Genomic DNA, 21,781 nt, shown 5'->3' with positions numbered 1-21,781 from the left:
CCCATCACCCTCCCTGCCAAGGTTCCTGGGAAGATTAAATAGGAGAGGTATACGTGTGCTATCTCTCTGTATGCATGGGAAGAGACCAAAAGAATAGAAAGAGTGTAGGTTCTGGAATCAAGCTGCTTGGGTTCACGTATGCTACCTCCATCAGCTAGAAGCTGTATGGCCTTTGGCAACTCATTTAAACTCTCTGAACTTCTGTTTGCTCCACTGTAAGATGGGGGTAATGTTAACCCCTACCTCGCTGACTTGTGAGAAATAAGTGAAATCATGCCCCTGTATTCATTAGGTTGTGTATTTGGGTGCTAATCATAAAGATTGGCGCCAACTTTATCTGGGCATATGTGCTCCTTGATGTGACCCTGCATAAAAGTGAGTTGGTCGGGGCGCCTGGGTGGCTCAGTTGGTTAAGCGACTGCCTTCGGCTCAGGTCATGATCCCGGAGTCCCGGGATCCAGTCCCGCATCGGGCTCCCTGCTCAGCGAGGAGCCTGCTTCTCCCTCTAACCCTCCCCCCTCTCATGTGCTCTCTCTCTCTCTCTCTCTCTCTCTCATTCTCACTCTCTCAAAATAAATAAATAAATCTTAAAAAAAGTGAGTTAGTAAAGAAAAAGGAAATGAATTCTGAATAGGGACCTAGCAAACCGTCTCTATCATGGCTGGTAAAGTGGGTCAGAATAGTGCCTAGCGCAGAGTAAATACTGGACAACGTTAGTTAGCAGCAGTGATATTAGTCATGAACTCTGTCCCATGGAATCTGAAATTTGGACTGGCATCTACTCGGTTGCAAGGCACTTAGGAGAAAATGGTTGTGGGATCCCTAGGAATCACCCAATCATTTCAGATTTATAGCTTGCTCCCCCCCCCCCCCGCCCACCAACATATGGTGATTCTCTGTCCCTATAACCTCCGATTTACCTCTGCATGGCTTTAGCCAAGCGTGAGTTATAATGCACACTTCAGTTCTTCCTACGGGGCACAACCACACAATCTCATATTGGATTTCATTTCCAGCATTTCTTGGCCTGAACTTTGGAATATACCAGGCTTTATGCGCTCTACCCTTTTGTGTGTTGGTGTCTGTCTCCCTCTCCACTCCCTAAACGTGCTAATCCAGCAGCTCAATGTAAATGGTGTGATTTTCTTCCAATGGCCCTGGTCATGTTTCATAATCAATAGCCCGACTTGTCAGCACCAAGTAAACACAACTTTCATTTGAAGCGAAGATAGGAAGCCAAAGGACACTGCTGCAAAATCACACAGAGAAGGAACCCTTTCTTCCACACATTAATTAGGTCATTAAGTCAACAAATAAAACAATCCTTTGAGCAATGGTTCTATGCCAGGCACTGCTCTAAACACTATACGTGTGTTGACTCATTTCGTCCTTGTGATCTTTCAAGGTGTTGTGAGTGTCCCTATTTTATAGGGGAGAGAACTGGGGAACACACAGGTGAATAGCGATTGAGTTCTATTGTGAGTCAGGCCCCGTGCCCAAGGGGCTGAAGATGCAGCAGTGAATAAGACAGACGTGAATTCCTATCTCACGGCACCTTGAATCTAGTGGAAGAATATGGACAAAAAGCAAACACCTAAATTAATAAGATAACTTCAGAGATTGTTTCAGCCAGATACGGTGGTTTTGGCCGCAAGTGCCGGATAACCCAATCACAGTGGCGTAAACCCTAGGGTTTTCTTTTCCTCCATGGCACAGATGGTCATAGGATGCTGGTGCTGGTTCTATGGTGCAGGAATCTGATATTTGCATGGTCTTTCCCTCCTGGTCATAGAATGGCTGAACAGCTCCAGTCATCAGCCCTGTGATCCAGGGGCAGGTGGAAGATGGGGAGGGGCAGTGCCAGTGTCTCTCGTAGGCCAGATGGGGGTCTGATGGGCACCTCTGCCTGGATGGCCATGGAGGAGAAGGAAGCGGATAGCAGAAGTCAGGCCAGCCGGCCAACAGTGCCTGCCACAGGAAGTGCAGGAGGAGAAGTCAAACAGGACCCTGGGAGTGAGGGCTCCCGGGTATGGCACACACGGAGGGGAGGTGACAACCGAGCGGAGAGCCAATGATGAGCGGTCAACCCTGCGAAGATCTGGGGACCCAGCATTCCACCCAGAGGACAGAGCAAAGCAAAGAGCCTCATTCAGAAATGAGCATGGTGAGGCGTTGGGACAGAGAGGGGGCCAGAGTGGCTGGAGAAGACAGTGATGGGGAGCCGGTCAGGGGGAACCCAAGAGGAAGACAGGAGCTACCTCATCGCGCAGGATTTTTGGATCTTACTCAGCATGTGATGGGAAGTTACTGGAGGCTTTTAATCAGGGAACTGAAATGATCCGATTCATGTCTTAAAAGGAATTATTGGGGCAGAAGAACTGCTGTGAGGGTCACAAGGCTTAAGGAGACTTAATTCTAGGTGACGGTACGGTTTTCCCAGCTCCCTCTTTCTGGTTTCCTTCTTTCCGCCTCTTGGACCTCCTCTGTGCCCACCTTGTCTCACACTGGCTCCTGGAGAGCTGGACTGGGCCGTGCTCATCTCTGTCCCCCAGTACCTGGCACAGGGCCAGATACATGGCAGCACTTGGTAAGCATCCCAAACTGGAGCCATTCACCCTCCTCTCTCGTGGTTGGGGCTACATCAGTGGCCCTTAGCCAAGAGAGTCTGCCTCCCAGAGGATGCTTGGCAATGTCCGGAGACATTTTTGGTTGTCACGAACAGAGCGGGAACAGAGGTTGCTACTGGCATCGACTGGGACAGAGCCCGGGGACACCACTAAGCATCCTACAATGCACAGAACAGCCCCCCCCCCCGCGATACAGAATTATCCAGCCCCAAACATCAGCAGTGCTGGGGTTGGGAAGACCTTCACTACCTCTATATACCTGTTCTCTTATTTCCTTAATATTTCCCTTTACATTTGCTCACTCTCTAAATTAAAAAAAAAAAAAGCTGCGTATCACTTCCATAAATAAGAAATCGGGGTCACTTGCCATCAATAGAAGATAACTGGAAAGATAAATACTCAGCAAACCGAAGTCGACTACATTCTAGCCGGAGCGTGCCACTAGCTCAAGGCTCTGGGTTTCCAGAGCCTTGGTTAAAAAGGGCATTTGGGGGCGCCTGGGTGGCTCAGTCATTAAGTGTCTGCTTTTGGCTCAGGTCATGGTCCCAGGGTCCTGGGATCGAGTCCCGCATCGGGCTCTCTGATGGGCAGGAAGCCTGCCTCTCCCTCTCTCACTCCCCCTGCTTGTGTTCCCTCTCTCGCTGTCTCTCTCTGTCAAATAAATAAAATCTTTAAAAAGGGGGGGGGCAATGTCACAGAAGACTAAGAAAGATGGAGGAACTGCTTTAGATTATTGAGAGTAAAGAGAAAGGACTTATACATGCAATGTAATTCTGAACTAGATGCTGGGTTAAAAAAACTACAATTCCTGAAACGGCTTTTTGGGGACGGTTCGCAAACTTCGAATATGAATTTAATATTAGATGCTGGCACGCTGTCACTGGGAAATTTCCTGAGTTTAGTAACCATACTACGGTGATGGAAGCCAATGTCCTTCCTTGTGCTTAGGGGGTACATGAAGTATTGAGGGATAAAGGACGATGATCGTGGCAATTTGTTCTCAAATGCTTTTGTAATAAGTGTGTGTATGACTTGACTTTAAGAAAGAAAGATTGGGCAGTAGTTGTGACTCTTTTTTTTTTCTTTTAAGATTTTATTTATAAGAGAGGGAGAGAGCGAGCGTGAGAGGGGGAGCGGCAGAACAAGAGAAGCAAGCTCCGTGCAGGGAGCCCGAAGCGGGGCTCGATCCCAGGACCCTGGGATCATGACCTGAGCCCAAGGCAGATGCTTAACTGACTGAGCCACCCAGATGCCCCAGCGGTTCTCTGCTTTTGAAAGCCCTCAGGAGCTACGAACATTCTGATACCTGAGCCTCACTACTACGACTGAATTATATCAGCACCTGTAGGGGTGGTATTTTATAAAAATCTCCCCAAAGGTTCAGAGATGTTTGAGAACTACTGCCCCCGGGAATGAAGAGCGTGGGGCTGATTCCATTATAAATCTTTCAGTTTTATTTTTTAAAAGCGTATGTATGTGCATGTGTGCATAATACATATGTATACACTTACATATGTCTTCATGTTTATGGGTATATATTACACATCTCCATGTATATACGTGTGCGTGCACACACAGAAAGAATGCAAACGTGCAAAAATGTCATCAGTTGGTGAATCTTGGTGAAGAGTGTAAGAGTTTATTGGACTGTTCCGAACTTTTCTGTATGTCTGGATTTTTTTCAAAATAAAAATTAAAAGCAAGAAAACAAGCACATAAAAGACCTCCTGAAGGTACCTCTAGTATCACAAAAGTCTCAAGTTTTTAAAAGCTCAGGAAAGGGGGTGCCTGGGTGGCTCAGTTGTTTAAGCATCTGCCTTTGGCTCAGGTCATGATCCCGGGGTCCTGGGATGGAGCCCGAGACCCACGTCGCGGGGGTCCCTGCTCAGCGGAAAGCCTCCTTCTCCCTTTCCCCTCTGCTCCTGCTCTCTCTCTCTCTCAAATAAAGTCTTAAAAAAAAGTAAAATAAATAAAAGCTCAGGAAGTGCTTCCATATTAGTTTCTAATGAGTTGAACACTTCATATTTTATTCCCAAAATAAGTTCAGAAAAATTAAGATGTCTACCAAATGGAAAAATGATCTCTTCCTTGTCTTCATGTTTATGTTGATGAAGACAGCCAAATTAACCAAGGAATGATACTAGGATTGTTTTTTGAGGGGAGGGAGTAATTCTGTTATTGCTGCAAAATCACACTTCTGTAGAGCTTAGTTCTGTGTATCCATGAGAGAGTATGTTCTAGTCAATGTGCCTGAGGCTGGGATGCTCTTGACTGATATGAAAGAAAAAAATATTTTCTTTTTAAAAAAAGTGAGCAAAAGAAGCGTTAAAGAAAGAGTAGCACCAACAAGAGGCTTTCTCAGCAGAGGGATTGAAATTTCAGCAAATAGAAAGAGGGATGATTTTCTCATTGTGATTCAATGTGTTCAGCCGGCGTAGAGTCCACCCAAGACCAGGGAAACTCAGCCGTGGGGGGGGTGGGGGGGGTTCCTCTTCAGTCTTATGAAAGTACCAGCCTGGAGACTAGTTTATTATTATCCTGTTATCCGAGGATAAAACTCTGGAGGCCAGGGGCCAATTTGGGGGCGGGTCGTCCTGCCCTTTGAGGTCTTTACGATCTAAAGACCCTTGTGAAGGGACTGGCCCCTCCCACTGCATTCTGAGTCCTGGGGAAATTCCAACATCCCCGCAAGGATGTCCCTGTCATTTGTCTTCGGTCTGGCAAGCATTCGGTCAGTCCCTTGCTGCAACGTTCATCACACACAGACGCACCCGGACACAGACACACAGAGACACAAACACACGCACAGAGGCACATAAACACAAAGGCGTGCCCAAGCGTAGGCAGGCAGAGCGGCACCCACAGACTCAGACCAGCGGACACATGCGTAGACACACACAGCACACACACAGATAGGCAGGGACACACCAGACCTGAGTGTGCAGTAGGCTTTACAAGGGGCTCAGGGTCTGGAGGGAATTTTCTATACAAACAACTTTCAAGTGATCATTAGGTATATATATTTCTTAAGACTTTATTTGTTTGAGAGAGAGAGAGCACGAGCAGGGGGAGGGCCGGAGGGAGAGGGAGAAGCAGGCTTCCTGCTGAGCAGTGAGCCCCACCTGGGACGGACCCTGGGATCACAACCTGAGCTGAAGGCAGACGCGTAACTGACTGAGCCACCCAGGCGCCCCAGATCGTTAGGTATCTTCAGAGTCCCCTGAATGTCATTCCCTTTCTCCCTTCTTTTACTGTCCCTTCCAAAGATTCTTCTCCACTGTTTTTCTCATCAGAACAGTACATTACTTCTCAACTCTCCAATTGCAAACTGCTCTGGGCGTCGCATGCACGCGTCTTCTCTCATGGACGTGCTTACTAAGAAACAGGCCTCCAGTTTGGGCTTTTCCTCTCTTGGCAGGTTTTGTCTGGGGAAAAGAGCAGCATAGAGATCGATTTCCATGCTGCTGTGAATTCCACCATGTGCCCTCAACACAACCCTAAAGCCCTGGCCCCGTGTCTTTGTCCCTTCGGGCTGCTAACAGAGAGACCATAAACATGGTGGCTCATGAACAACAAACATTGATTTCTCACAGTTCTGGCGGCTAGGGAGTCCAAGATCAAGGTGCCGGCAGATTTGGTGTCTGGTGAGATCCTCTTCCTAAGTTCACAGTCGGCCATCCTCTCTCTGGGTCCTCAGACCTCTGGGGTCTTTTTTATAAGGGCACTCATTTCCACTCCTGAGGGCTCCCCTCTCATGACCTAATCACCTCCCAAAGACCCCACCTCCTAACGCCATCCCCTTGGGGGTTAGGTTTCAACATATGAATTTGATCGGGGGGTGGGGGGACACAAACATTGAGACCGTAGCAGGTGATTACACTCCATTTGTTACCACCATTTAGAGAGGGTTTCTATTGGTGGTAATGGTGGTGGTTTCATTCATCTCTACCTGGTAGAATTGTTGGGAAGACCCTATGACAGGTGGTGGATAGTTGTGGTGGTGGTGGTGTCTACTGTGGATTTACGATTCTATCCTAAGTCAACTTACGACCTAGTATTCTAGGAGATCCCTGTCCTGTCTCTTTAAACACACCAAGCTCTTTCCTGGCTCCAGGTTTTGGGTGTGCTCTTCTCTCTACTGGGGTTCTTCTCCCGTTCTTGGTACGTTCAAGACTGGTGTCTCAGTCTTGGTGTCATTACCCTAGAAAAACTTTTCCAGACCTTAGTGATTTCCTTCACAGCATTTGGCACAACTCATGATTACTTTAGTTTTCTTTTGTACTTATCTGGAGCCTGTTCTCCTCCCGTCGGGAGTTAACTCCATGATGACCAGAACCACGTCTTGTTGTTGACTGAAACTCCCGTTCCAAACCCTCCCCCAAGAAATGGATGGCTCTTAAGGGCCTTATTTCTTACACCAGTTTTTGAATGGACACTTTGCAGGTTCCTCCTAGAAAACCCTGTCAGCAATACCTAGGTAAACTCAGCACCTCATTTTTCTTTTAAGATTTTATTTATTTATTTATTTATTTATTTATTTATTTATTTATTTATTTGAGAGAGAGAGAATGCAGGAGGGAAAGGGAGAATCTTTTTTTCTTGTTTATTTATTTATTTTACTTTTATTAATTAATTTATTATTTTTTCCATTTTTAACATTTAAATTCAATTAATTAACAAACAATGTATTATTGGTTTCAGAGGTACAGGTCAGTGATTCATCAGTCTTATATAATATCCAGTGCTGACTACATCATGTGCACTCCTTAATGTCCATCACCCAGTTACTCCATCACCCTACCCCACTCCACTCCAGCAACCCTCAGTTTGTTTCCTATGATTAAGAGTCTCTTATCGTTTGTCAGGGAGAGAGAATCTGAAGCAAACTCCATGCAGAACGCAGAGCCCAATGCAGGGCTCTATCTCACAACCTCGAGATCATGACCTGAGCCAAGACCAAGAGTCAGATGCTTAACTGCCTGAGCCATCCAGGTGCCCCAGCACCTCATTTTTAAAAAAAACTTTTTATTTTCAAATAATTTTAGACTTATGGAAGAGTTACAAGAACAGAAGAGTATTCCCATATACCCTTCACCCAACACCTCCAAATGTTAGTGTCTTTTAAACTGTAGTCCAGGGGCTCCTGCGTGGCTCAGTCGGTTAAGCATCTGCCTTTGGCTCAGGTCTCTATCCCAGGGTCCTGGGATCGGGTCCCAGGTTGGGCTTCCAGCTCAGCGGGGAGTTTGCTTCTCCCTCTCTCTCTCTCTCTGCCCCGCTCCCCGGCTCGTGCTCACAGGTGCTCACTCTCTCAAATAAATAAATAAAATCTGTTAAAAAAAATAAAAATAAAATAAACTATAGTACAATTATCAAAACTAAGAAATTAACATGGGTACAATATTATTAACTAGCCTAAGAACTTTGTTCAGATTTCACCAGTTTTTTCCTCTAACGTCCTTTTTCTACCCAGGGTCCCACACTGCATTCAGTAATTATGTCTCTTTAGTCCCCTCCAGTCTGTGACAATTCTTCCGACTTTCCTTGCCTCTTATGACTTTGACACTTTTATTTTATCTTACTTTATTTTATTTTATTTTAATTCCAGTATAGTTAACCTATAGTGTTGTTATTAGTTTCATGACTTTGACACCTTAAAGAAAATACCGGTCTCATATTTTGTAGAATGTCCCTCAGTTAGGGTTTGTCTGATGTTTTCTCTGGATACTACAGGGGTTGAGTTCTGGGGGAGGATGCCATGGAGATGAAGTGCCCTTCTTATCGGATTATATCAGGCATAAAAACATAACGTAGTGCTAGTGATGTTAACCTCAATCAGTTGGTCAGTGTGGTGTTTATAGGGTTTCTTCACTGTGAAGTTACTATTTTTCTCTTTATAACTAATAAATATCTTGGGAGGGAAACTTCAAGACTATCCTGTTTACCCTCAAACTTTTGCCCTCTTAAATTTTAGCATCCATGGATGGATTTTACCACAGCAGTTATTATCCGCATGCGCTGTTCAATGGTGATTTTTATTTATTTCCCTCATTCACTCTACACTTATTTATTCATTTTTTGAGGGGAGGTGCAAGCAAGCGGAAGGAGGGGCAAAGGGAGAAGAATAGAGAGAATCTTAAGCAGGCTCCGTGCTCAGCACGGTGCCTGACGTGGGGCTCGATCTCAGGACGCTGAGTTCACCCCTGAGCTGAAATCAAGAGTCAGATGCTTAAACAACTGAGCCACCCAGGTGCCCCTCACTCTACATTTATTAATTATAATTCTTCTTTAAGGAGAGAGACTCCCTCCCCCCCTCCCTTCTTTCCTTCCTTCCAACCATATGAACTCAAGGACATTTATTTTATTATAAGGCTTATAATCCAATACTATTGTTTTTTGTTGTTGTTGCTCAGATTGTTCCAGCTTGGGCCATTGGGAGCTCCTTCAGGTTGGCTCCTTTAGCCTCAGTAAGCACCCAAACTTTTTAAAGCAATTCCCTAATTTCTGGTCCTGCCTGGTATTCTTGGCTCATCTTGTGTTTTCCCTGCCCCAGCTCTGGAAGCAACCACTTCTCCCAGGAGCCCTGGTTCCTTTTATTGGAGTACGGTGTTTAGAAACCAAGATATTAGTGGTAAGTGTGCTCATTGCTACTGAAGAATCCTTGCTTCTAGGACCTCTCGGTGTTCAGAGCTTGGAAATACATATATTAATCCATGCAAATGCATCTATATTTGTATCTCTATGTGTCTATCTTTCTGTTTATTAAAAAACCTTAGTTTATTACAAGACTGATTTTAACTCATCACCATAGGATCATTCTAGCCTCCCACCTTATTTGTAATTTTCTTTATTTGCAACTTGGTTTTTTTTTTTTTCATTGAAGGGCTGATCCCTAAATCTTGATACATTGTAAAACACCTTCCCTTCTTATTCCTCCCCACTTCCTTTCTCCCCTGGAAATGGCTGACGTGAGAACACAACATTGAACGCTGGAGGCTGCCGTCGGAAGCTAGACAGAAAAGAACCCAGCAGATTTCATGGTCCTTCTTAGTGCAGAAAGCACTAATTACATACTTAATATTTTATCGGCAGTAGGGTGCATGAGGTCAGCCCAGGCTCTGGAATGTAAGCTTATTGTTCCAGCCAAATGAGTCAGTTGAAATGGGAACACAAATTTATTTGAGCAGCTGTCTATCAACGAAGTCTTGCGGGGGGTGGGGCGGTGGAGAAAAAGGTAGTTTTTCGGTTGTCTGCTCTACTAGCCCTCTGGAGAAAATGCTCACCGAGTGGTCGTCTTCACTTGACCACTGTCCTTGCTTCTGAAAGCACCTTGCCTCTTGGGGCTGCCTTCTTATCGCCTCATTGATTTCTGCTCCTCCTGTTCCCCTATGCATGCTGGTCTCCTTTCCTCTACTCCCCATCTTTATTTCCCTCTTCACAGACCTTGTGAACTTTCACCTGAAAGTGGAGCCTTAGCAGAAAACTTTCATGGCTGAGTCTTCAGAAACATTTCCATCAGAAAAACTCCTTTGTTTTGTTGTCTGAGGTTTGGTTTTTGTTCCCTCAGTCCCTTGTCCTTGTAACACTTCAGGTGGGGGGGGTGGATTTTGTTTTTCTGTTCTTTCATACCAGCTTGGAGTTGTTCAGCATGAAACCTCAGGAATGTTTTCTTGAAAACCCAAATTTTGCCCACTGTGCTCCGGATATAGGAAGATAAGGAAGGAGGGCAGGAGTTGCTCACTCTGATGGCATACAGAGCTTTTATTATTTGAACCTCAAAAGCCTGACTCTTTTAGCTCCCCCTGGGAAGAAAGAAGTAAGCCCGTTCCAGGTATTATTTTTTGTGTGTGTTATCAATGATTGCAGAAGCCCACAGGCCTATTTGACTGGGATCCTGCCACTCGCATAGCCAGGGGTAGGAGGCTACCTTCACAGTGCTTGGGCTGACCAGGAATGAACCCAGAGTACTCCAGAGCAGGAGGAAGTCAAGTCCATGAGAAAGGGAGCCTCAGGGGAGCCCATATTTTCTTAGCTGTATCCAGGTAGCCTGATATTGGCAGCTGGGCAGCTTCCCCCGGGGTACTAGGGGTGCTAAACCATTGTGGGCACTGAACCATCAAGGAGACAATGAAGAACTCAAGTCGAGAATTCCAAGAATACTCTTCATTCTTGGAGGGAATGCTTAGCAAAGTCACTTAGGGTTGGCAGGAAGGGAGGGAGCGTGTGGTAAGTAATAATATTAATAACGATAGCTCTGTAGCTCAGTAGGGGCAGGAGGGAATAATAATGAGACAGTGACAGTAAAGGTCACAGTGATAAACGTGGCTGAAATTTAATTCAGTTCTTATATTTCATCGAATTCTCACAATTGGGTGAGGCAGGTATTGTCATCAGTCCGATTTGACATCTAAGAAACTGAGGCTCAGGAGAGATTAAATATGGTGCTTGTGGTCACAGAGCCGCAAAGTGGCAGAGCCTGGATTAGAATCCCAAAGCTGCTTTCTGAAATACTTTACTGGTAGTCTTCTTGGGAGGGCCTGTCTTGTAAGTGTAGGGCTTTGGTTCTGCTGAGCTGTATATTCAGGTAGCTATGGCTGATACTGATGCATAGGTCTCTCCCCACCTCCACAGTGCTAGTCGGATGGCCCAGAGAAAGGGAGCCACCAAGACCCCATCCTCTACAAGGCTGCAATCTAATGGAGGAGGCACATGCAAGCTGTTTGTAGGACCATGCTATGGGGAACGATCCCAGCACCTAGGATGGGGTCATCAAACCGAGTATCTGAAGATTTGGCTGGTGTTTGGAAGCAGGGAGGTAGACATGGAGGGAAGGCATGCCAGGCAGAGGGACCAGCATGAGTCAAAGCACAGAGGCGTGAAATAGCAGTCTGTGTGGTCCTCAGCGGTAGAGACCCTGTCCCACTCTACCATCACATGGTGAGCCACTAGTGATGCAAGGGTCTCCGGCTTGACAGTGCATCAGAATCACTGGGAAGCCCCATGAAAATGCAGAGGCCAGGGGCCCATCCCAGCCATAGTGAGCCAGAATCCTCAGGACCCCTGCCTGAGCTTCCTCGCTTGTCCAGCTGGGGTTTGAGCCATAGCAGAAAAGTGTTTCTTGAGTGAACAAATGAGCAAATGACCACACCGTGCGTATCAATCAGGATAGACTAACCCATGCTATGACAACCATCAACCCCAAATTCGCGGTGGCTTAAAACGATAGAAGTTTAGGTTTTGCTCACCTTGTATGTCCACAATGGATTGTCTGAGAGCTCCGCTCAAAAGAGCAGCAGTCCAGAAGTGACATCTACTCCCTCTGCTCACACTCCTTGGCCAAGACTACTCACGTGACCCTACCCAAGTGGACCAGGAAGTTCCACCTTGCACGTACCCACAAGGTGGGAAGCCAGAGGTCATGGGTGAATGGCACAGATGATGCCCAGGCTCTAGGAAGCTGGTACCATCATCTCCATTTTCCTGTCAAAGTGAGACTTCAAAAGCTTGCTCAGGGCGAGATCAAAAATACGGAACTGGACTTAAGTTCGTTTTTAATTTTTTCCTGGCTAAAGCCCCCCCTCCTTTTTTTTGTAATGAGGGTAGATGATGCATGGTATTAAACTTAGTGGTTAAAAGAAGCCTGGGATCTGGATTGCCTCCAGAACTTGAGCTCCGTCACTTACCAGCGGTGATGGAGTAACAGAACCACTATGTGCCCATCAGCAAGACAGTCAAAGGATGGAAAGGCCAAAGGAAGGATGCGTCTTCTGGAATAAAGCGTTTGGAATCAGATAGCGCTTATCTGAGTGGGGTTGATATTGTGCAGGGGTGGGAGGGCTAGAGGTGAAAAGTTGGTCAGGATTTGGGGCGGCGCCTGACACAGCCAGGGAAGAGGTACAACCTGTTCCCCATAAGCTGCTCCTTTCCTGCTCGCACCCCTGTGAATGTTTGGGTTGCAAGGAACGGAGAAGCCAACTTGAGTTGATTTAACCACACATGCTTTAGCTTAGGGAAGGGGACATCCAGGGCTTTAGAGGTCTGGGGTCAGTCCAGCAGCTTGGCGATGTAGTCAAGGACCCAAGATCTTTGGTTTCTCTGTTTCTCTGCCAGGTAGCCCCTATCTTATCCTGCAGCTGTGGGTAAAACTGTGAGCGGCAACACAGTTTCCACAGAAGGCGGGGAGAGCGAGCTGGCTTTCTGGTACTCTCCCTTACAGCTGAGAAAGTTCCCCTTGCTGCTGCCCTAGTGAGTCTGTCTCCGAGTCTCTTAGGCTCCACTTGGCGTTGGCCTGCGAGGGGTCAGTGTTCTTGGTGTGAATGCTAGCTGGTTTAAGCAGAGAGGGGAACATAATAAAGGATATTAGGTACCCCACAGAATCTTTGCGAGGGCTGGGGAAAAGAGATGGGGGCTAAGCTTCTAGGAAAAATGCCCCAAAGCACACTACACGCCTGGCCCCAGGAGCTAACCACCACCCTGCCTGAGCTTGCTCTCACTGGTCAGCACTGGTGTAGCTTCTCCATCAGGAGCTCTACCCTGCCACTGCTGTCCCCCAAACTGGCTGCTTTGGCCACCAGTCACTGCAACAGAACTGAGGCTCAGGATCGGATTCAGCCTCATGTGATGCGTCTGGCCGGCGGAGCCTACATCACATCCCCTGTCCTAGTTGCAAGGGAGGCAGGAGATTTGCATCCTGCTTTCCACCCTGGGGTGCCAGGACTTTTAATGTGATATTTCCTCAAATTCAGATTGACTAGCAATATGACAGCTGTGTCATCACAGCCTGCCCATCCTTGACCAAGCACAGTGGGGCATAAGTGGTAGGATCCCATAATGAGCTTGGATTTGCCCAACGGGGCAGGATGTGTATGTGGGGACCAATGTCATAGCTCACCGCACTCTTCCGTCTCCACTTCCATCTCCACTTACTCTCCGCTGTCCCCACATGCTCATGGTACTCACAGATCTGGGATGCCCCTTAAGGCCCCAGTCCACCCTGCCTTCCCAGCCCCCAAAACTTACCTACCCCTTGCTGACCCATGCTGTCTGTCCCTATCTCTGGAATGATCTCCCCTCTCCTCCTTTGCCTAGTTCCCTTTGATGCATCCTTCAAAACTCGGTTCAAGCAAGTTCTTTCCTATCCTTCCATCCATCCTGCCTTTTTTCTTTTTTAGTCATTTGCTCTTCTTTTTCATTTTATTTACCACCCATTTATTTCAACACCCATTGGTGTTGAATTATTTGACACCTGTCTCTTCCTCTAGGCTACACATGTGATGTGGGCACAGACTGGCCTGTCTTGCTGATGTCTACTAACACAGTAACTGACACTTAAATGCTTAATAAGTTTTTATTGAACGAATGAGCACTAGACAAATCGCATTACAAAATTTCTCCTGGATCAGAAGGCATTTTAATACCTCAGAGGTGTGCATATTAGAATCACCCCTGGAATTTTTGTTTGTTTGTTTTTATGCTATCCAAGTGTAATGTGCTTTATGGACGCCACTGTGTCCAACCCTTCACCGATGAGGCTTATTTCCATAGCAAGACATTGCCATTCACGGGAACGTGGGGCATGCCTTGTGTTAGAGTAGAAACCTTACTTTGATTGGGGTACAACGGCCTGAGTGTGTGGCAGCTTCAGTTCCTGCAAAAACCCTCTCCCCAGTCATGATGTCACTGTGGTTATATGAATCCCCAACCTCACCGAAATTTTCTTAAGAAGTCTCAGATTAATTTCTTTTTTCTTTTTGCTTTTGCCAACAACTTAAAAATATCTGGGTAGCTTTTCCTCTATAAGTGGAGCCTTTTATAAAACTGGCTTCCAGCCTCCCAGAAAACAGGGAAGACAGAGTGCATCCGAACTTCAGGAGTGTCTGGTCTCTTTCCACAATCCGGGGGAGGGGTGTGGGGGGGTCATTTTGTCCACTAAAGAGCATTTATTGTTTGCTAGAACTAATTTTATTCCCATGCCTGAGCAGATAAGGTCACATCCTCCAACTTGATTGGGGATCTGTCCTGGGAGATGCGGACAGAATAAAACATCACAGACATCGCACCTTACGGTAATAATGGTTATAATTTACTGAGAGATTAATCAGTGCAAGTTACTTTTCTACATGCGTCATGCATATTAACTTGGCTAATCCTCCCAACAACCTCTTTATGTCCTTATTTAAGATGAGAATAGTGAAGCACAGTCCACCCAGAGGAGAACATACGGTGTCATATATACTAGAGCCCTGATCTCAGGGGATTTCCTCGTTTTCAGTTTCGTGAAAACACGGGCATTTGGGGCCGTGAAGAACCTTATTAGTCACAGAGTCCAAAGTCTGTGGTTCTGGGGACAGACCAACCGGGCGGGCGTGTGACCCCAGCCCTCCCACTTACTACCTGTGTACCCTTGGGCAATTTCCTTCCCCTCTTAACCCCTTGATTTCTGTATCTGAAGCGAGGACAGCCATCCCTCCCACATGGGGTTTTGGGGAGGATTAAGTAAGTTAATGAATGGACAGTACTTGGAGCAGTGCTTGGCACCTGTTGTTGCCCATCCAATGTGATTTCCCCTACTTCTCTCACTTCCACCATCAGGTGGATTGGTTGATTTTGGCACATGGGGGGGGGGGCACTCATAACCTCTGATCTACAGAGAACGGCCCTGTTTCTGGAGGGTTGGAAAATGGGCAGTCCAATGTTTGCTGATGTTGATGTGACTATCAGGTGGGCTGGGTAAACCTGCGCAGCCTTGATGCAAGGTGAAGGAGTAGCTAGAACCTCCAAGGCTCTGGATTTTATGGTCATTTGCTGGCCCGCATGAACCAGCTCATGCTCACTCATGGGACTTAGGTGCCAGGCAGTACTGGGCTCTGGACTCAGGATTCATGTCCTGTCTCACTATGGGAGCTCAGGCCAGTTTCTCCATCTCCCCCAGTCCTCATCGTCCTATGAAGAATATTTCCTATGAAGAATTAACTTAGAAGAATATTGGTAGCAACCTTGAAATGCTCTCAATAAATGCGAGCCCCTTTGCTTTAGAAACAGTTATATAGGGGCGCCTCGGTGGCTCAGTTGGTTAAGCGCCCAACTCTTGATTTCGGGTCAGGTCATGATCTCAGGGTCCTGGGATTGAGCCCCAGGTAGGACTCCGCCCTCAGTGGGGAGCCTGCTTGAGGATTCTCTCCCTCTCCCTCTCCCCTCCTCCTGCTCTCTCTCTCTCTCAAATAAATAAATAAATAAATAAATATTTTAAATAAACAATAATGTAAAGAGTTTACCCCTGGGAAGAAGACACACCTTTCTCTGCATCCCCTAACATTATGTGTATTCTAGTTCTATGTCCTGTGTCCCATTCTACTGTGCTTTCTACAATCAAAAGGCCACCAGTGTAAAGAGGAGACAACTGAATATAAGAATATAAATAGTCACATAGTTTTCAGGGCCCCTATACTGAGCCTGGCACAGGGAGGCCTTAGGGAGCTCACGTAATGCGGAGAAGCATTTTCTGGACAGCAGCTCTGTAAAACCACAGAGACTGTAGCAGGGGGCCTCCTAGGAGCTCCTGCCTCCTCTCACCTTGGTGACCCTTGGGATGGACGTAGAGACGGGCTTAGGAGACTCAACACCCTCGGCCAAAGGAGGGCCAAGGCCAGGGCCTGGGGTTTGTCATGGAAGCAAAAAAAATGGGGCTTTGGCTCGGGCGTCAGACAACCCCGGATGCCAATTCCTAGCAGTGTGACCTGGAGCTGGTTACTTAATCTAGGCAAGCCTACGTTTTCTCCTCGCTGGAGTGGGGAGGATGGTAACACCCACTTCGTGGGGCTGTTGTGAGGACCCAAGGGGAGTTGCAACAGTACTCTGAGCCCAGTAAGCACTCCAAGACCGGCTGCTAGGATTACCGCTGTCAGTGCGGTCTGAGCCTCTGCAAAGGCTCGCAGGTCCAGGGCCCCGGGCACGCGCATGCGCACCCGGCCGGCCAGGTGAGGGGTGTCCGCAGTCGCGCACCTGGCTTTTAACCCTTCGCGGTCACGGACGTGGGCCGAATGGCTGCAGGAACCCGGACGCGGGATCGCGAGCACGGCTTGGCCTGAACCCGCGGCGGGGTGCGGCTTCTGGGGAGCGCGCCGTACCGGCTCCAGGCCGGGGTCCACGCTTGCGGCGCGGCGCCCCGGGGAGGGCGGGGGGAGCGCCGAGGGTAGCGAAGTCTCGCGAGATCGCGCGCGGTGGCGGCGGCGGCGGCGGCGGCGGCGGCGGCCCGGGAGGTGAGCTGCGGCCGGCGGTGGCGGCCGTTGGGGGCTGAGGAGGGGGTGAGAGCGGCAGAGACGGAGGGCCGGGCGGGGGGAGCGGGCCCGGCGAAAGCCTCGCGCCCTGGGCGGCGGCCCCGGTTTGCCCGGCGGCCGCAGCGGAGCCGCCCGGTTCGCGCCGTCCCGGGACCCGCGCGGGCGAGGCGGGGCGGGGCGGCCGGGCCGGGGCCGCGGGGCCGCCCGGGCCAGTCCCCTTCGCAGCCGGTCCCCGCGCTCGGGTGCGACCCCGGGGCACGCCTCGGGTTCCCTTCGGCGGCGGGGTTGACGCCAGGACGCGGTGCCGCTGGCCGCGGCAACACGGTTTATTGAGCCTTTACAGTCTGCGGGGCACTTGCGCCGCTCCCGGGCTGCACAGAGAGGTGAAGCGCCGTGCCCGGAGTCACACTGCCGGGAAGCTGTGGAATGGGGGGTTCAAACCCAGGCACACTGACTCTAGCGCCCACGCCCCGTCCTTGCCTCCCCTCCTTCTCCCCACCCCCACTCGCAGGGTTTTAGGGCTCGAGTTCCATTCCTAGGGCCCCAGTTGGGCTGCAGAAGGTGTGTGGGAGCCCCCCCCGGAATTGGGTGCAGCATGCTATATGAGTTTCCTGGGGGGAGGGTCTTTGACTCTGTCATATTCCCAGAAGGGTCCCTGACCCCCAAATGGACAAGAACTCTTGTTTGGCCCTGCGTAAGACCAGAAGTGGGCTTAGAGCGGCGGGTGTGCGCCAGAGATGGGTTGTCAGGCTGAATGCGAGTGGAATATTGGAGCCCAGGGCTTGCCTTAAGCAAACTTTTAAGTTTGATTTTCGTTAAGCACATGACTGCACTTTTTGGAAGCAGTGGTGCTCAACCTTGTCAGAACCAAGGCCCCTCCCCTTTGCAGCAAACTTTTTGTAAAGCCCTCTTTACTGCCGTGGAATGAAACTCATCAACAGTGTAACCTATGCACACACGTAATTGAAAATCAATATGATGCTCCAATTTAAACGTAAGGGAGAAATAAAAGAACAATCTATGACACGAATTGCCGCATCATTTACATCTCACGCCTGCTGCTGTGCTAGAAGAGATCGTGTCCTGGGTGCTTGCACCTGCTTCTAATGAAGATGTTTAGATTGAGGAGCAGTAAGACTATCAGTGTTTTCAAACGAGAAAAGGAATGAGCAAAGATATAGATGGACCCTGGCATGGAGGGGGAGGGGAATGGAGGGGGTTGACACCTCAGTGTTGGGATAACCTATTTATGATAATAAAGAGAGAAACAGCTTAGATGGAAATAAGGATAACATGCCATGATAAATTACAGACTCAGTCAACACATAAATAATATTAGTATATTATGGAGGCCACCATGGAGGGGACTGTATTTTCAATCTACATTGTATGGCACCTTTTGTGTGACAAGCTTTGAGATGCTGCTACCTTGAGGCACAGTACTGGGTTCCTACCACTTATCATTGGTAACGAATAAAAGATTGAAATTTTTGGATTCAGTGTTGATGTCTCATTAGTTCAGAAATGCACAGCATTATGACGTTGAGTTAATGTGTGATGTGAGGAAATGGCCACTAATTTCATATGTATTTTATCTCAGCTTGTCTCACATTAGCTGCCTTCTCCTAAATTACTGGGGTTTTCCCATAATTCCTTATAAAAACTTTTCCGTATTATGTTCTAAAGTAATGCCAGTTGATAGTGATTAATCTGACTGGACATTTAAAAAATTCTCAGGACCAGCATGGATCTTCATTATGTGCGACTGTTCCATGCATTATGTGAAGTCCAGCATCCTGGTCCCCAAACACTGAATGCCAGTGTTGTCCCCCAGTTACTTTTATATCTAAGCATATCTCTTAGGAGACAGTACCAGCACCCCTGAGATCTACTCTAAACAGCAATCCATTCTCTACTCAATTATAACAGGAAAGGAGGCAGAATTTAACTGACAATTTTTGTTGGGAAAAAAAATTTTCCCCTATTCTTTCTGAGGTAATTGACATACCAGAAAGGTAGGCTCTTGGCTCATGACACTCATTGATTAGTCTAGAATCTCAGATGGAAGATGAGGTTAGTACCTGTGTCCCTTTGTCTGAAAAATTTGCTTCATTGAGATTCTTGCTTGAAATGCTGACAACTAAATACTTGAATGAGTGAGGAGTAGGAGGTTGGAATGGACTTGGGATGTGACAGTGACAAATGTGTAGAATAACTAAAAAGGTCTGCATTAAACTAAAATACAAATTAGTGTAACCACTTATTAAATTAAATAACCTTTTTTCTCGCTAGTATCCGTATTAGAGAATTTAGAAAATGTAGATGTGTACAAGGTGAAAATTGAAATGTCCTGTAATCACATAGGTCCTCAGTCCTCCCTGTGTGGTTTGTTAGAAATTGTCTTTTCTTTTGAAACTGTTCATCTTGCCTCCAGGACAAAAATGCTGAGTCAGAAAGTTCACCTCAGACTAATACATAGTGTAACACTGTACATCCCTTCAATGCTTGTTAAGTCTGCAAAGGAAATTTATTTTTTTGTTGAATGAATAAGAGGCTGTGAGATGTTTATTGTTCATTGCTTGTTACTTTTGAAAGGTGCTTTAGAAACAAACAAGTAAAAACTCTTGTCAAAATAGAACTATAAGGTATTTTAAATTGACTAGAGATACATTGAATACTTTCAGGTTGGAAAATTACCCACATTGAGAGTAATTAACTTTTATTACTTTGAGCAAGCATTATCATGTTGCAGGGCACTCTTCCTTTTTTTCTTCACTACTTTTTTTTTAAATCACTAAAAAAAAACCCATATATATATTTGTACAAAAATGAAACAATATGAATTGCAGAGATACTGAGACTTCCAGTTTTCAGGTGTGGGGATACATTGTTAAATGAGCAAAAATCCATGCCTTTTTAGATGAAAAGGAGTAACTTACTATGTACATATCTTTGAGCTTTATAGTTAAGCTATTTCTTTATTTTTAAGATGCATATCCAAAATGGAATGCTATCTTAAAATTGACATGTCCTGTTTTAATTGGTAACTTTTCTTAGCAGTACATGAAATAATAGTGTGTCTGAGAATTGATGGTGTCTTACATTCAGTGAAATAGGGAATATGTAGAAATTTCAGCACATTGATTAATATTTAACAGGAAAAAATTTATCCAAAGCGTGACTTGCAAAATAAAGGTACACAACATTTCTAGATACTTCCACCTAGACTAGAATTCTTTACTTGTAAGACTCCTTATAAGAAAACATACCTCCCCCCGCCATGTAAAGCAAATGAAACATCAGTGTTTGTAAATATAAGAACAATTTTTTAGAAGGAAAGAAATGTGCTTTTTCATGGAGAGCAGGTGGTGTGGCTAATGAATTTGAGGTAAAGTTCATCAGACAGTATAACCTGACAGATGTAGGAATATGGGGGGGTCTTTTGTGTGGGTTTTTTTTTTCATTTTGAAATGCTCATAAGTCCACTCATAATTGAAAGTTTTCTCAAATGGGACATCCTTAAATTGGGTTTCAACAATTTGTAGCTGTTACTGTTGTCTTAATAGGAAATATTTTTGAGGGCTCCTGCCTGGTAGAACATGTGACTCTTGATCTTGGAGTCATGAGTTCGAGCCCCACATTGGGTGTAGAGATTACTTGAAATCTTAAAAAAGAAGAAAAGAAAGAAATACTTTTGAAAATATATTTAGTACATGTTAAGTACAGCTTTTTTTTTTTTTTTAAGATTTATTTGAGAGAGGACGAGCGCATGCACAATGGAGGGGAGGGGCAGAGGGAGAGCGAGAGAGAGAATCTCAAGCTGACTCCATGCCGAATACGGAGCCCAACTCGGGGTTTGATCCCAGCACCCTGAGATCATGACCAGAGCTGAAATTCAGAGTTGGAGGCTTCACTGACTGAGCCACCCAGGCGCCCCAAGTATGGCTTTTATATGAGCGGTTACATGGTATCTCTTACCAGAAAACCTGTGTAAGGACTTTTTCCATCTGATATCGAGGGCAGTTTCCATAGGAAACTCAGCCACATGAAGACGGTGTGCATACCTTCTCCCCCCAGGTGGACTTCAGCTTTTCTTCTCAAAGTGTGGTTCCCCAAGCCAGCAGCACAGCACAGCATCCTGAGGCTTGTTTGAAATACAGACTCTCGGGCCCACCCCAGACCTACTGAACTAGGATCTTCATTTTTACAGAGTCCTGTTCCAGGGGATGCACATGAATGTGTGGGAAGCACTGGACTGGATCATTGGCTCTCAAACTTGAGTGTGCATTATGGGAATTGTTCCCTCCATTATTTCCAGAGTTTTTGGTCTGGGCTGGGGCCTAAGAATTTGTGTTTTCACCAGGTTCTCAGGTGATGCTGATGCTGCTGGTCTAGGGGCCCCTTCCTGTTCTCTTTCATAATTCCTCACCCCTTTAGCTCTTTTTATAGATTATTACAATCATATGCTTCAGATTGGTTGAAGAAAAAGAGTATATCGTCTTTTATCATTTTTAGAGATGGCCACACTAGAAGTGCTTGTTGGGGTGCCTGGGTGGCTCAGTCGGTGAAGCGTTTGACTCTTGATTTTGGCTCAGATCATGATCTCAGGGTTGTGGGATTGAGCCCCGTGACGGACTCTGCACTCAACCGGGAGTCTGCTTGAGATTCTTTCTGTCCCTCTCCCTCTGCCCCTCCCCACTGCTCACGCATGTGTGCACTCTCTCCCTCTCTCTCTCAAATAAATAAATCTTTAAAAAAATAAATTGCTTGTCAATATCTAATTTCAGAGAAAATTCTCTTTTAATGCTCACTGGATTTTTTTTATTAACATGATGTATTATTTGTTTCAGGGGTACAGGTCTGTGATTCAACAGTCTTACA

General features: G+C 46.6%; 1 protein-coding gene across 8 annotated transcripts in view; it reads left to right on the top strand.

Moving 5' to 3' along the window:
* Positions 1–21,781, top strand: part of MRTFB (myocardin related transcription factor B) — a 276,619-nt gene that overhangs the window by 62,578 nt on the left and 192,260 nt on the right. For 3 of the 8 annotated variants that reach the window (XM_025855574.2, XM_025855573.2, XM_025855571.2), the window contains exon 1: positions 16,839–16,882. The exons of 3 other annotated variants lie outside the window; for them this stretch is intronic. The gene's annotated coding sequence lies outside the window, so the exon portion shown is untranslated. Of the gene's footprint in view, positions 1–16,838; positions 16,883–21,781 lie in introns of those variants that run through there. 2 more of the 8 variants (XM_073899481.1, XM_073899479.1) reach the window with 2 other exon arrangements.

This window comes from Callorhinus ursinus, unplaced genomic scaffold (assembly GCF_003265705.2).
Source record: "Callorhinus ursinus isolate GAN/ISIS: 27379988/994484 unplaced genomic scaffold, GSC_fseal_2.0 scaffold13, whole genome shotgun sequence".
Classification (NCBI taxonomy): domain Eukaryota; kingdom Metazoa; phylum Chordata; class Mammalia; order Carnivora; family Otariidae; genus Callorhinus; species Callorhinus ursinus.
Note: the sequence above shows the minus strand (reverse complement) of the source record. Positions and strands in the feature narration are given on the sequence as shown.